This window comes from Loxodonta africana, chromosome 12 (genome assembly GCF_030014295.1).
Source record: "Loxodonta africana isolate mLoxAfr1 chromosome 12, mLoxAfr1.hap2, whole genome shotgun sequence".
NCBI lineage: Eukaryota > Metazoa > Chordata > Mammalia > Proboscidea > Elephantidae > Loxodonta > Loxodonta africana.
In genome coordinates, this window is record NC_087353.1 from 60,881,894 (window position 1) to 60,894,877 (window position 12,984).

Genomic DNA, 12,984 nt, shown 5'->3' on the forward strand with positions numbered 1-12,984 from the left:
TTTCCTAATCAGCATATAAAAAAAGGGGGATAACAAATCTAAGGGCCTCAGTGAATAATGAGCCCAAAGAGTTACAGTGCACAAATTCTTGCTTAAGAAGAACAGCAACTTGGAAAGTTTTTCAGTGTCAACAAAGCAGCCTCATGATTAAAATCACTGAAGAATGCAATGTAAAATGTTTTCATTTCCTCTTGCTTTCTGTCTCCCTTATAATAATAGCAGGAAACACATTTCTGAAAGACTTCTCTGTCTCTATTGTTGTTGTTAAGTGCCGTCTATTCAGTTCCAATTCATAGTGACCCTATGTACAACAGAAAGAAACACTGCCCGGTCCTGCACCATCCTCACAATCATTGCTATGTTTGAGCCCATTGTTGTAGCCACTGTGTCAATCCATCTGACTGAAGGTCTTCCTCTTTTTCACTGACCCTCTACTTTACCAAGCATGATGTCTCTTTCTCTATATCCGCAGAAAATAATAAGGGCCAAGCATGATGTCTCTTTCTCTGCATCCTCAGAAAATAATAAGGGCCAAGCTAACTGTCTGAGGATGTTGGGAGTTAGTAGACACACAAATGAAAAGCAGGTACTCTCAGAGGTTTATGAATTTTTCTCTCTAACAGCCTTGGGTTGGAAGGACATCTTTGAAATTGATGTAGCTATCACCCAGGGGCTAACATTAAGATTTCAGTCGAGGTGTACAGGGTTATGATCTTTCTGTTACTGTCAGAACTGCAGCTGTTATATTTGCATTGAGTGGTGTGCTGGCTAAAGCAAAATGGGATCCAGGAGAAGGAAAAAAAGAAAAAAGCCCCCAAATCTATTGAATTCTGGGCTCTACTGGAGGGCATTTGTTAAAGGTAAATTTATCAATAGTTGTTAAGTCATTTGTATTGAATAATTCGCATAGCCTCACAGCATTGCTTAGTTTTAATAATGGATCAGAGAGAGGAGCTTGGTGATAAATGTGATATTATGGCATTTAGGCACTTAATTGCAACTGGGCTTAAATAGTGGCAGGGGCTGGGACTGGGCTGGTTCAGGGATAATTTATGTTTGTAGACTACTAGAGCACTCTGTTTTCTATTCAGATTTAATATTTCTTGACATGTATTTCTTGGTGTGCTGTTCCCAACAGTTTATCAGAGATGGGAGAATGTTAAACCTGAAAATGGCATCTAAAGTGTGCCTTGTCCATCAGCATAATAGATAAATGTAAACAATTAAGCATTTAGACACATGGTCAAAGGGGCATCTACAGTGATGCTGAAGAATCCCTGGTGGTGCAGTGGTTAAGTGCTCGCCTGCTAACTTAAAAGTTGGTGACTCAAACCTACCAGAGGCTCCATGAGAGAAAGACCTGGTGATCTGCTTCCATAAAGATTACAGCCAAAAAAAAAAAAGCCCTGTGGAACAGTTCTACTCTGTCACATGGGGTCTCCATGAGTCAGAATCAACTCGACGGCACCCAACAACAATGGTGCTAGGACGGGGACTTTTGTTGTTTTGTTCACTCAGTCAGTCGATCATCATTCATTTATTGATATTTTTGAGGGCCTATCATGTGCAGGGAGCATAGAACGATGAGTGAGTGAGATGGGCCCTTGCTTTCATGGAGCGATTGCTCCAGTGGCAGAAATAGGAAAAATAAACAAATGATAACAAATAATGCCAAATGGGAAAAGTGGGATGAAAAACCCAAAGTGCTAAAATAGGACACCGTGGTGGAAGATACAGTGGGGGTGGCTTCAGATCAGCCGGCCACAGGAGATCTCTCAGAGGGACGCATTTAAGCAGAGATCGAAGTGATACGAAGGTGCTGGCCTGACCAAATAGGGGAAGAGCATTTTTGGGAACAGAGACAGCATGTGCAAAGGCCTTCTGTGGAGAAGAACTAAGAAGAGACCAGTGAGGCCAGGCATAGCAGATGAATCAGGGGAGGTAAAGGAAGTGAGCTTCTGTAGAAAAGCGAAAGTCAGGTCTTGTAGGGCCTTTTGGAGTCCTTGGGTGGTGCAAATCATTAATGTTCTCAGCTACTAACTAAAAGCTTGGAGGTTCCTATCTACTCAGAGGCACCTTGGAAGAAAGACCTGGTGATCTATTTCCAAAAAATCAGCCACCGGAAATCCTATGGAGCCCAATTCTGCTCTGCACAAGTGTGGTTGCCATGAGTCAGAATCGATTAGATGGCAGCTACAGGTAGTCCCTGACTTGTTACAATGAACCGCACTTGAGACCGTCCTTGTTTTTGTTTTGCACATCTTATCGTTAATATGTACTACATACAATGGTGCAGGGCATAGTTTGCTGATGTCATCGTTGTCTGTGAGGGGGCCCTGGTGGCATGGCAGTTAAGTGCCCGACTGCTAACCTAAAGATTAGGGGTTCCAACCCACCAGCGGCTCCCCAGGAAGAAGATGTGGCAGTCTGCTTCTGTGAGGATTACCATAAGCCTTGGACACCCTATAGGGCACTGCTACTTTGTCATATAGGGTCACTATGAATCAATTCAACAGCAACATTTTTTTGTTTTTGTTTTTTTTATCATTATCTGTAAGTTTATATGTAATGTTTCCAGCCCCCAAAGATAAAAATTGGACGTATAATGATACTGATATTAAAAGGCAATAATAATGAAAAAAACAAAAAATGAAGTAATCAACTTATGTCAGAACTGATATAGGATGAAGTCCTTGGAACAGATCCCCATCATAAGTTAGAGACTACCTGTAGTTTTATATTTGGGCCTTGGAAGGTAAAGGGTTTACATTTCATTCAAAATACAGTGGGAAAGAATGAAGAGTTTTAAGCACAGGGTGTCACGCTCTGATGTACATTTTTAGGCGATCACTTTTGCTGACTGTCGAATGGATGGGGAGTAGGTGGCTAAGGAGGGGAGCATTTCAGTGTCATTGGAAGAAATACGAGTGGCCCAAACCAGAGAAGCCAATGGACTAGAAGTGTATTTGAAACTATGCTAAAAAAAGAAAAAAGAGACAGGAAATGCCCTGAAAGAGATATGGACCATACTCTTCCAACATCCACACACTGGTGATGGAGGTCTTTGTTGGCCATGTCTAGTTCCGTCTGTAGCAATGTTGCCTAATTTTTAACTGAAGTGGTTATGGAGTTACTAGCTGGATGAAGTGCTGCCAAAGTAGACACAGTACACCCTTTATGCACCCGGTCTGAGAGTTTTGAAATTTATTTGTCTCACACTGCATAGAATGTCAAGGAAAGCCAATAATAGTACTTTATTTCTTTAGCCCATTGGTTTTCACCAGCTTCCCACTTAAAATGTATGAGCTGATAAAGCCAGAAGAGGCAATTCTGGGTGTTGAACCTGCTCCATTCACTGCCCATGATCTTATGAAGAATGGGTAATTATTGTAACCCACTCATTATTAGTTTCCTAACAAAGCTGTCTTTGGCCAGCTACAATCTTGGACTTACCTAATTAAATTTTAGATGGGGAAGCACCGCTGGTTTATATGAAATTTCCCCTGGTGCCAGCATGAGTCCAAGTTTTAACAAACAATATTTTTAATTGAGATTTTATGCCCTTGCCCTCAAATCAAGCGCTTTAATAGGATCCCAGTTGGAAGAGAGGACGCAGTAACAAGTTGCCACTGCTTTCAACTTCGGAAAGGTGTTAATTTCTCTAACTCCTGCTGGGTGTCCATCTACTCCGTTGACCCGCCACCTGCATGCACCATAAAACTAGTGTTTTTTATCCCATTATGTTCAAAGGATAGCCTTGGTAATCTGCGTATTTCTTTCAGGATGGACTGGCGCTGTTCCATCCAGAAAACATTAAGATGGAAAAGTATTAAAAATATTGATTTGTCATTTATAACATTGAAGTGATGTATTGAAATGGAATTTGGACGTGCTCCAGCCCTCCAATAACTTTGACGTTATTGGATGGAATGGGATAATTTCAGGCTAATTAATATGCTTTGTCCATGTGAGAAAAGTGGGGAGTATGAAGCAAGAAATCAGTCACAAGGGAGAGTGGCTCAATGTTTAAAATATATCCAGGTTTTAGAGATCCAAGAAAACACTCTTCCATGGTTGGACCTTACCGTCAGCCAGTAGCTGGTATTGTTCCTTGTGTGTGTGTGTGTTTTCATATTTGAAAATGAATCAGCACATCCCTCAAGAGGAAAGGAAGTCTCTGGGTGGTACAAATGGTTAAAGCACTTGGCTGGTAACCTAAAGGTTTGTGGTTCTAGCCCACCCAGAGGAGCCTGAAAGAAAGGCCTATCCATCTAAGTTACTCCATTGATCCCACCCGGTCTGGAGCAAAGGAGAATGAAAAAAAAACTAAAGGCATAGGGGAAAGATTAATCCAAAGGACTAATGGACCACAACTACCACAAAGACAGTACACAATACTGGGGAAGCCAGCTCAACTTTTACAAGGCAAGGTCGAGGTCATGGAAGCTTCATAGACCCATCCAAACTCCCCGAGGGACTGAATTGCTGGGCTGAGGGGTTGAGGACCATGGTCCTGGGGAACATCTAGCTCAATTGGCATAACACATAGTTTATAAAGAAAATATTCTATATTCTACTTTGGTGAGTAGTTTCTGGGGTCTTAAAAGCCTGTGAGCGGCCATCTAAGATACAACACTGGTCTCACCCCTTCAGGAGGAAGGGAGAATGAAGAAAACTAAAAACACAAGGGGAAGATTAGTCCAAAGTACTAATGGACCACAACTACTTTGGCCTCCACCATACTGACTCTGGTACAACTAGATGGTGCATGGCTACCACCACTGACTGCTCTGACGGGGATCACAATAGAGGGTCCCAGACAGAGCTGGAGAAAAATGTAGAACAAAACTCTAACTCATCAAAAAAAGACCAGACTTACTGGCCTGATAGAGACTGGAGAAACCCAGAGATTATGGCCCCTGGACACCCTTTTGGCTCAGTAATGAAGTCACTCCTGAGGTTTACCCTTCAGCCAAATATTAGACAAGCCCATAAAACAAAACAAGAGCAAAGGGCCACACCAGCCCCGTGGCAAGGATGAGAAGGCAAGAGGGGACAGGAATGCTGGTAATAGGGACCTCAAGGTTGAGAAGGTTGAGTGTTGACATGTGGTGGGGCTGGTAAGTAATGTCATAAAACAACATGTGTCCTAACTTTTTAATGAGAAGCTAGTTTGTTCTGTAAACCATCATCTAAAGTACAATAAAACTTTTTTTCTTTGAATAAGCTCATCATACACCTGTTGCGGACTCATAATGACCCTATATGTCACAGTAGAACTACTCCATAGGGTTTCCAAGGAGCGGCTGGTAGATTCAAACTGCTGACCTTCTGGTTAGCAGCCATAGCTCTTAACCACTACACCACCAGGGTTCCAAGCTTATCATAGATTATTATAAAAAAAAATACAAATGTTGAGCTCTTAGTTACTGGGCAGTGTTTTGTTCTGTTGCGCACGGGGTCACCACGAGTCAGGGGCCAACTCTATGACAGCTAACAGTAACAACAACAAGTTAATGCCATGCATGCTTAATTATGTTGTGGGAATGGTAATGGTGCCTGCAGTTTACTTTGAAATGCACCACAAACATGATGGGTGAACAGATGTACGGAAGGATGGACAAATTGAAACATATAGGCTAAAGTACGTATAAACCAAAACCTGTTTCAGTCGAGTCAATTCCGACTCATGTGACTCCATAGGACAGAGTAGAACTGCCCCTTAGGGTTTCCAAGGAGCAGCTGGTGGATTTGAACTGCCAGCGTTTTGGTTAGCAGCCAAGCTCTTAACCACTGTGTCACCATGGCTCAAAAACAAGTATAGTAACATGCTAATCATAGAATTTAGGTGGTAGGTGTATGGGTGTTGGCTGTACAATTATTTCTACTTTACTCTATGTTTGAAAATTCTCATAGAAAAAATATTAGAAAAATAGAGTGCAGGAGTTAACAACCACATTGGTAGCTCACAAACTGAGTTAAAGGTTGTATGCTTGCATTTAGAATCCACTCTTCTCCTCAGTGATGCCGTGGTGACCACAGCTTTGGCAAGAACATCTTCCCATAACCCAGCATCCCCCTTCCACCTCCTGCCCTTTGTCTCTTTGCCCGTTTGCTTTTTCTTTTTGAATGTTTGCTGTAGCTGTCTTAACAGAATCATGCAATGTAGCTCTTCATCTTCTAAGTAGAAGTAGCAGACCAAGAGGGAGGGAGAAAAATGTATTTCTTCCTATCTTCCTTCTTCTCGCTGCCCTGAGCCTGTCTGCCCTCCTCTTCCTCACTTGTTTCTGGTGTCAGAGGTAGTAGAGCCAGTCTGGCCCCTTTGGATTTACGCAGCTCAGAGTGGAGGAACGCTGCCATTGCTGAGACCGCTGTCCTCTCTACATTGATTAAGTTTCCTGGGCTTAAGGGATTTTTGCCGAGCTGAGTTTTACGGTTGATATGCTCTCGGTCATTTGTCATAAAATCATTCCATCCAAGCTGTTTACTGGTTTGAATGCTTCATTATTGAAGGAGAGAGCAAGAGCTTCTTTCACAGCTGCGTGTTGGTTTGGATACTGTCTAGTACGTTAGTTATCTTCTGGTACCCATGGTTGCTAGGTGTTTATACAATGTACCACCTTTTGGGAAGAGAAATAAATCCATGATTTTACTTAAATATTCTGAGAAGCGCGAAGACAGGTCATTTTACTTTATACGATGGCAGTATATTCTTTTAAATAGAAATTGATTGCAAAACCCAGCACTCAGGCAGCTACAGGTATGCCAGATTTTCTGCTCTGGGGTTCAGTTTAGAAAGTCCACTTGGTTTATTTAGGTCAGTTTCCAGATACACATTGTGCACTCTCCCCTGACTCGTCATCCTGAATCCAAATTGCATAAATGGTGTTGGGTTCAATTATCTCCCTAAAAAGTTCACATAAATTGGTGTCGGATTTTATTTGTGAAAGCAAAGCCATCTGGGGACTACATTACAGAATCTCTAAGTCCAGGATTTTGTGTATGAAGTTCTTTCCTTGGCTTTATTGATGCTTTCAGCTCCATTTTTTCATGAGGAAAATGAGAGCCCTCCTTGTGCCCTTTGCCCCTTCCCCGCATTAATTCCACATGGAGATTTCCTCTACAAATTGTCCTCAGTTTTCTATTATCATTGGGTGCATATTATTGAGTATTTAGGGTCACACTTTATTTGTAAGGAGCCCTGGTGGCACAACAATTAACCAGTCTGCTGCTAACCAAAAGGTTGGTGCTTTGAACCCACCGAGTGGTTCCTCGGGAGAAAGTCCTAGCAATCTGCTCCCCTGAAGATCGTTGTTGTTGTTAGGTGCCATCGAGTCGGCTCCGACTCATAGCAACCCTATGCACAACAGAAGGAAACACTGCCCGGTACTGAGCCATCCTTACAATCATTGTTATGCTTGAGCTCATTGTTGCAGCCACTGTGTCAATCCACCTCGTTGAGGGTCTGCCTCTTTTCCACCGACCCTGTACTCTGCCAAGCATGATGTCCTTCTCCAGGGACTGATCCCTCCTGACAACATGTCCACAGTATGTAAGATGCAGTCTCGCCATCCTTGCCTCTAAGGAGCATTCTGGCTGTACTTCTTCTAAGACAGATTTGTTCGTTCTTTTAGCAGCCCGTGGTCTATTCAATATTTTTCGCCAGCACCGTTAATTCAAAGGCGTCAATTCCTCTTCGGCCTTCCTTATTCATTGTCCAGCTTTCATATGCATATGACGCGATTGAAAATACCATGGCTTGGGTCAGGCCCACCTTAGTCTTCAGGGTGACATCTTTGCTCTTCAACACTTTGAACAGGTCCTTTGCAGCAGATTTACCCAGTGCAATGCGTCTTTTGGTTTCTTGACTGCTGCTTCCATGGCTGTTGATTGTGGATCCAAGTAAAATGAAATCCTTGACAACTTCAATCTTTTCTCTATTTATCTTGATGTTACTCATTGGTCCAGTTGTGAGGATTTTTGTTTTCTTTATGTTGAGGTGCAATCCATACTGAAGGCTGTGGTCTTTGATCTTCACTAGTAAGTGCTTCAAGTCCTCTTCACTTTCAGCAAGCAAGGTGGTGTCATCTGCATAATGCAGGTTGTTAATGAATCTTCCTCCAATCCTGATGCCCCATTCTTCTTCATATAGTCCAGCTTCTCGTATTATTTGCTCAGCATACAGATTGAATAGGTATGGTGAAAGAATACAACCCTGACGCACACCTTTCCTGACTGTAAACCGATCAGTATCCCCTTGTTCTGTCCAAACAACTGCCTCTTGATCTATGTAAAGGTTCCTCATGAGCACAATTAAGTGTTCTGGAATTCCCATTCTTTGCAATATTATCCATAGTTTGTTATGATCCACACAGTCAAATGCCTTTGCATAGTCAATAAAACACAGGTAAACATCCTTCTGGTATTCTCTGCTTTCAGCCAGGATCCATCTGACATCAGCAATGATACCCCTGGTTCCATGTCTTCATCTGAAACCGGCCTGAATTTCTGGCAGTTCCCTCTCAATATACTGCTGCAGCCGTTTTTGAATGATCTTCAGGAAAATTTTGCTTGCGTGTGATATTCATGATATTGTTCTATAACTTCCACATTCAGTTGGATCACCTTTCTTGGGAATAGGCATAAATATGGATCTCTTCCACTCAGTTGGCCAGGAAGCTGTCCTCCATATTTCTTGGCGTAGATGAGCGAGCACCTCCAGTACTGCATCTGTTTGCTGAAACATCTCAATTGATATTCCATCAATTCCTGGAGCCTTGTTTTTCACCAATGCCTTCAGAGCAGCTTGGACTTCTTCCTTCAGCACCATCGGTTCCTGATCATATGCCACCTCTTGAAATGGTTGAGCATCAACTAATTCTTTCTGGTATAATGACTCTGTGTATTCCTTCCATCTGCTTTTGATGCTTCCTGCGTTGTTTAATATTTTCCCCATGGGATCCTTCACTATTGCAACTTGAGGCTTGCATTTTTTCTTCAGTTCTTTCAGCTTGAGAAACACCGAGCATGTTCTTCCCTTTTGGTTTTCCATCTCCAGCTCTTTGCACATGTCATTCTAATACTTTACTTTGTCTTCTCGAGAGGCCCTTTGAAATCATCTGTTCAGTTCTTTTACTTCATCAATTCTTCCTTTTGCTTTAGCTGCGCGATGTTTGAGGGCAAGTTTTAGAGTCTCCTCTGACATCCATCTTGGTCTTTTCTTTCTTTCCTGTCTTTTCAATGACCTCTTGCTTTCTTCGTGGATGATGTCCTTGATGTCATTCCACAACTCGTCTGGTCTTCGGTCACTAGTGTTCAATGCGTCAGTTCTATTCTATTCTTCAGATGGTCTCTAAATTCAGGCGGAATATACTCAAGGTCATATTTTGGCTCTGGCGGACTTGCTCTGATTTTCTTCAGTTTCAGCTTGAACTTGCATATGAGCAATTGACGGTCTGTTCTAAAAATCTCTTTTTTCTTTCCACAGTCAGCCCCTGGCCTTGTTCTGACTGATAATATTGAGCTTTTCCATCGTCTCTTTCCACAGATGTAGTCAATTTGATTTCTGTGTGTTCTATCCAGTGAGGTTCGTGTGTATAGTTGCCATTTATGTTGGTGAAAGAAGGTATTTGCAGTGAAGAGGTCGTTGGTCTTGCAAAGTTCTATCATATGATCTCTGGGATTGTTTCTATCACCAAGGCCATATTTTCCAACTACTGATCCTTCTTCTTTGTTTCCAAGTTTCGCATTCCAATCGCCAGTAATTATCAATGCATCTTGATTGCATGTTCAATCAATTTCAGACTGCAGCAGCTGATAAAAACCTTCTATTTCTTCATCTTTGGCCTTAGTGGTTGGTACGTAAATTTGAATAATAGTCGTATTAACTGGTCTTCCTTGTAGGCGTATGGATATTATCCTATCACTGACAGCGTTGTACTTCAGGATAGATCTTGAAATGATCTTTTTGACGATGAATGCGACACCATTCCTCTTCGAGTTGTCATTCCCAGCATAGTAGACTATATGATTGTCCGATTCAAAATGGCCAATACCAGTCCATTTCAGCTCACTAATGCCTAGGATATCGATGTTTATGAGTTGCATTTCAGTTTTGATGATTTCCAATTTTCCTAGATTCATACTTTGCACATTCCAGGTTCTGATTATTAATGGATGTTTGCAGCTGTTTCTTCTCAGTTTGAGTCATGCCACATCAGCACATGAAGGTCCCAAAAGCTTTACTGCATCCATGTCATTAAGGTCGACTCTACTTTGAGGAGGCAACTCTTCCCCAGTCATCTTTTGAGTGCCTTCCAACCGGGGGGGCTCATCTTCCAGCACTATATCAGACAGTGTTCTGCTGCTATTCATAAGGTTTTCACTGGCTAAAGATTTAGCCCCTAAAGATTACAGCTTAGAAAACCCTATGGGGCAGTTCTACTCTGTCACGTGGGATGGCTAGGAGTAAACAATTACTGGACACAACAACAATATGATTCATGTGTGGGGATGCTTTGGGGGGAGAGAGAGAGAAATAGTGGAAGAGGGAAGGGGGAGGAAGAAGAAAAAGGAAGGAAGAGGAGAAGGAGGAAGAGAAGGTGGACGGGGAGGAAGGAGGAGGAGGAGAAGAAAGAGAAAAGAGAAGAGAGGATAGAAGCAAGGGAATGGGATGTTTTAATGCCAAGATAACCTGTCAAAACTCCTTGAATATTTACCACAGTTTTGATGTTTCATTTATTTCTAAGTCATTAGGGAGTTGTCTTGTTTCAGTTTTTTCTCCTGAAACATTGTGGCTCTTTAAACTTTAAGGGATTAGATTTTAAAACACCCACACACACAAGCTTTTAATCGCTTTGCTCTAAGTGTAATACTGGAGAATGCTTTTCTTGTGATGCCACTCGCCTGTTACTAAAAGCAATGACTTGTCCCCCTCCCGCTCTGAGCTCCCCCCCTCCGCCCGCCTCTTTTAACTATTGCCCTTATTCACAGCTATTATACTTAAAGACATCTGGATTCTTTCGGAGCTGCCAAAAGGTGAAATTGACTTTTTGAGAATGTATGGCTCAGAACTGCAGCTCGTGCACTTTCCCCAAGCAGACACATCCTGTGTGTTAAGACCAAGAGGGACAATTTACAGCCAGTTTCAAATTGTTAGCTGAGGTCAGGAATCGAAAGTTCAATAAGTGCCCACTTCTGCAATCACATCAGCCTCCTCTGGATGGCCATGCACAAATGAGGTGCCTTCTAGGGAGCAGCCACCCGGGACCTTCCACCTTCATGGGCAGCAAACTCTCTTCTCTGCAAGTTTTATTTGTCTTGGTGTTCCCAGTAGAAACCTTCAAAAATCTCTAAACTTGACCATGGTGATGAAAAATGCATTACATTGAAATTGTTATAATTCTTATTATGCTGTTTTTGTTGTTGTGTGCCATCAAGTTGATTCTGACTCATAGTGACCCCATATGACAGAGGAGAACTGTTCCATAGGGTTTTCCTGGCTGTAATCTTTACTGGAGCAGATCACCAGGTCTTTTCTCCTGTGGAGCTGCTGGGTGGGTTTGAACTGCCAACCTTTCAGTTAGCCGCGAAGTGCTTATCCATTGTGCCACCAGGATGTGTTTAATAATTACAGTGACATTCCAGGCTTACTGGTCCTTCTTAATGTGCCAGGCTCTGTGCTAAACACTGTGTATGAATTGACACACTGCACCCTCATCACACACCTTTAAGAGGGTGATTCCAACTACTATCTTCGTTTTAGCAATGAGGAAAATAAGGACTTAGAACATTCAGTAAATTGCCCAAGTAAGCAAATAAAATGATTTGGTTCTATGTGGTTTGACTCCTGAAGTTGTGCCCTTAACCACGACTTCTGAGTTTTGAGATCCAAGATACCAGTTGCCATCAAACCAACTCCAACTCATGGTGACCCTATGTGTGTCAGAGTAGAACCATTGTTCCACAGGGTTTTCAATGGCTGATTTCTCAGAAGGAGATCACCAGACCTTTCTTCCAAGGCACCTCTGGGTGGACTAGAACCTCCAACCTTCCAGTTAGCAAGTAAGTGTGTTAAACATTTGCACCACCCGGGGAGGAGATCCAAGATAACCTGGCATTGTTGACATACTGGGAAGCTACCATCAGCACTAACCCTTCACGTAGTCTGTCAGTGTAGACTAGAGATAATTTAGTGTAAAATGTCCCAATAAAATTTTTCCCCAAAGCATATGTAAACTACGACATAATAGATTTATCAAAGTAGCAGAATGCTATTATGTTCAAAAGATTAACCAGACCAAAGCTATTTGTCATAGCAACGGGTGCTAGAGTTGACAAATTACAATTGAACCCAGTTTGTAGCAAAATGTTAGACAGAGTGTTGGCACTGATTAATTGACAGGAGAGTCCAGCCTGGAATATGTTAGAGCAATTTAAATATCATTCAAAACAGCATAACCATGCTCCCAAACATCCCACTACTGTACCAGGCAACTACAACTTTCCTTTGATTCCCAGATGCACACACAGCAAAAAGCACCATCCATTTAATAACAATTTTCCATTGGAAAGAAAAGAAATTCTACATTAGATGCTTATATTGATTTCAAGGGAGCTGATTACAGACACTTCAAAACTGGTGGTAGGGGGCAGGAGGGAACATTGTGTTAGAAATAAGAAAAAATATTTAATTCTGGATAATGTGTTTTACTCTAACGAGATAAGAAACGTTTTCCTAGTAAAATTTATGGAGTGGAAGGTGATGGATGGTAAGGCAGGGAAGAAAAAGAGTTTAGAGAGAGGAAGCAGCCTTTGCTTTTTTAACTAGAAAATAGACCTTTAACCTGTATCTCTCCAGTCGATGAGCTGGTCAGGTTGTCACAAGTATAGGCCATCTCTTTCTTGCTGGTTAAGGGTTTCTGCTATGAAACAGGGAAGATGGTTAGATTGTACCGGAAGGAAAGTAAAAATGCAGAAAATTCA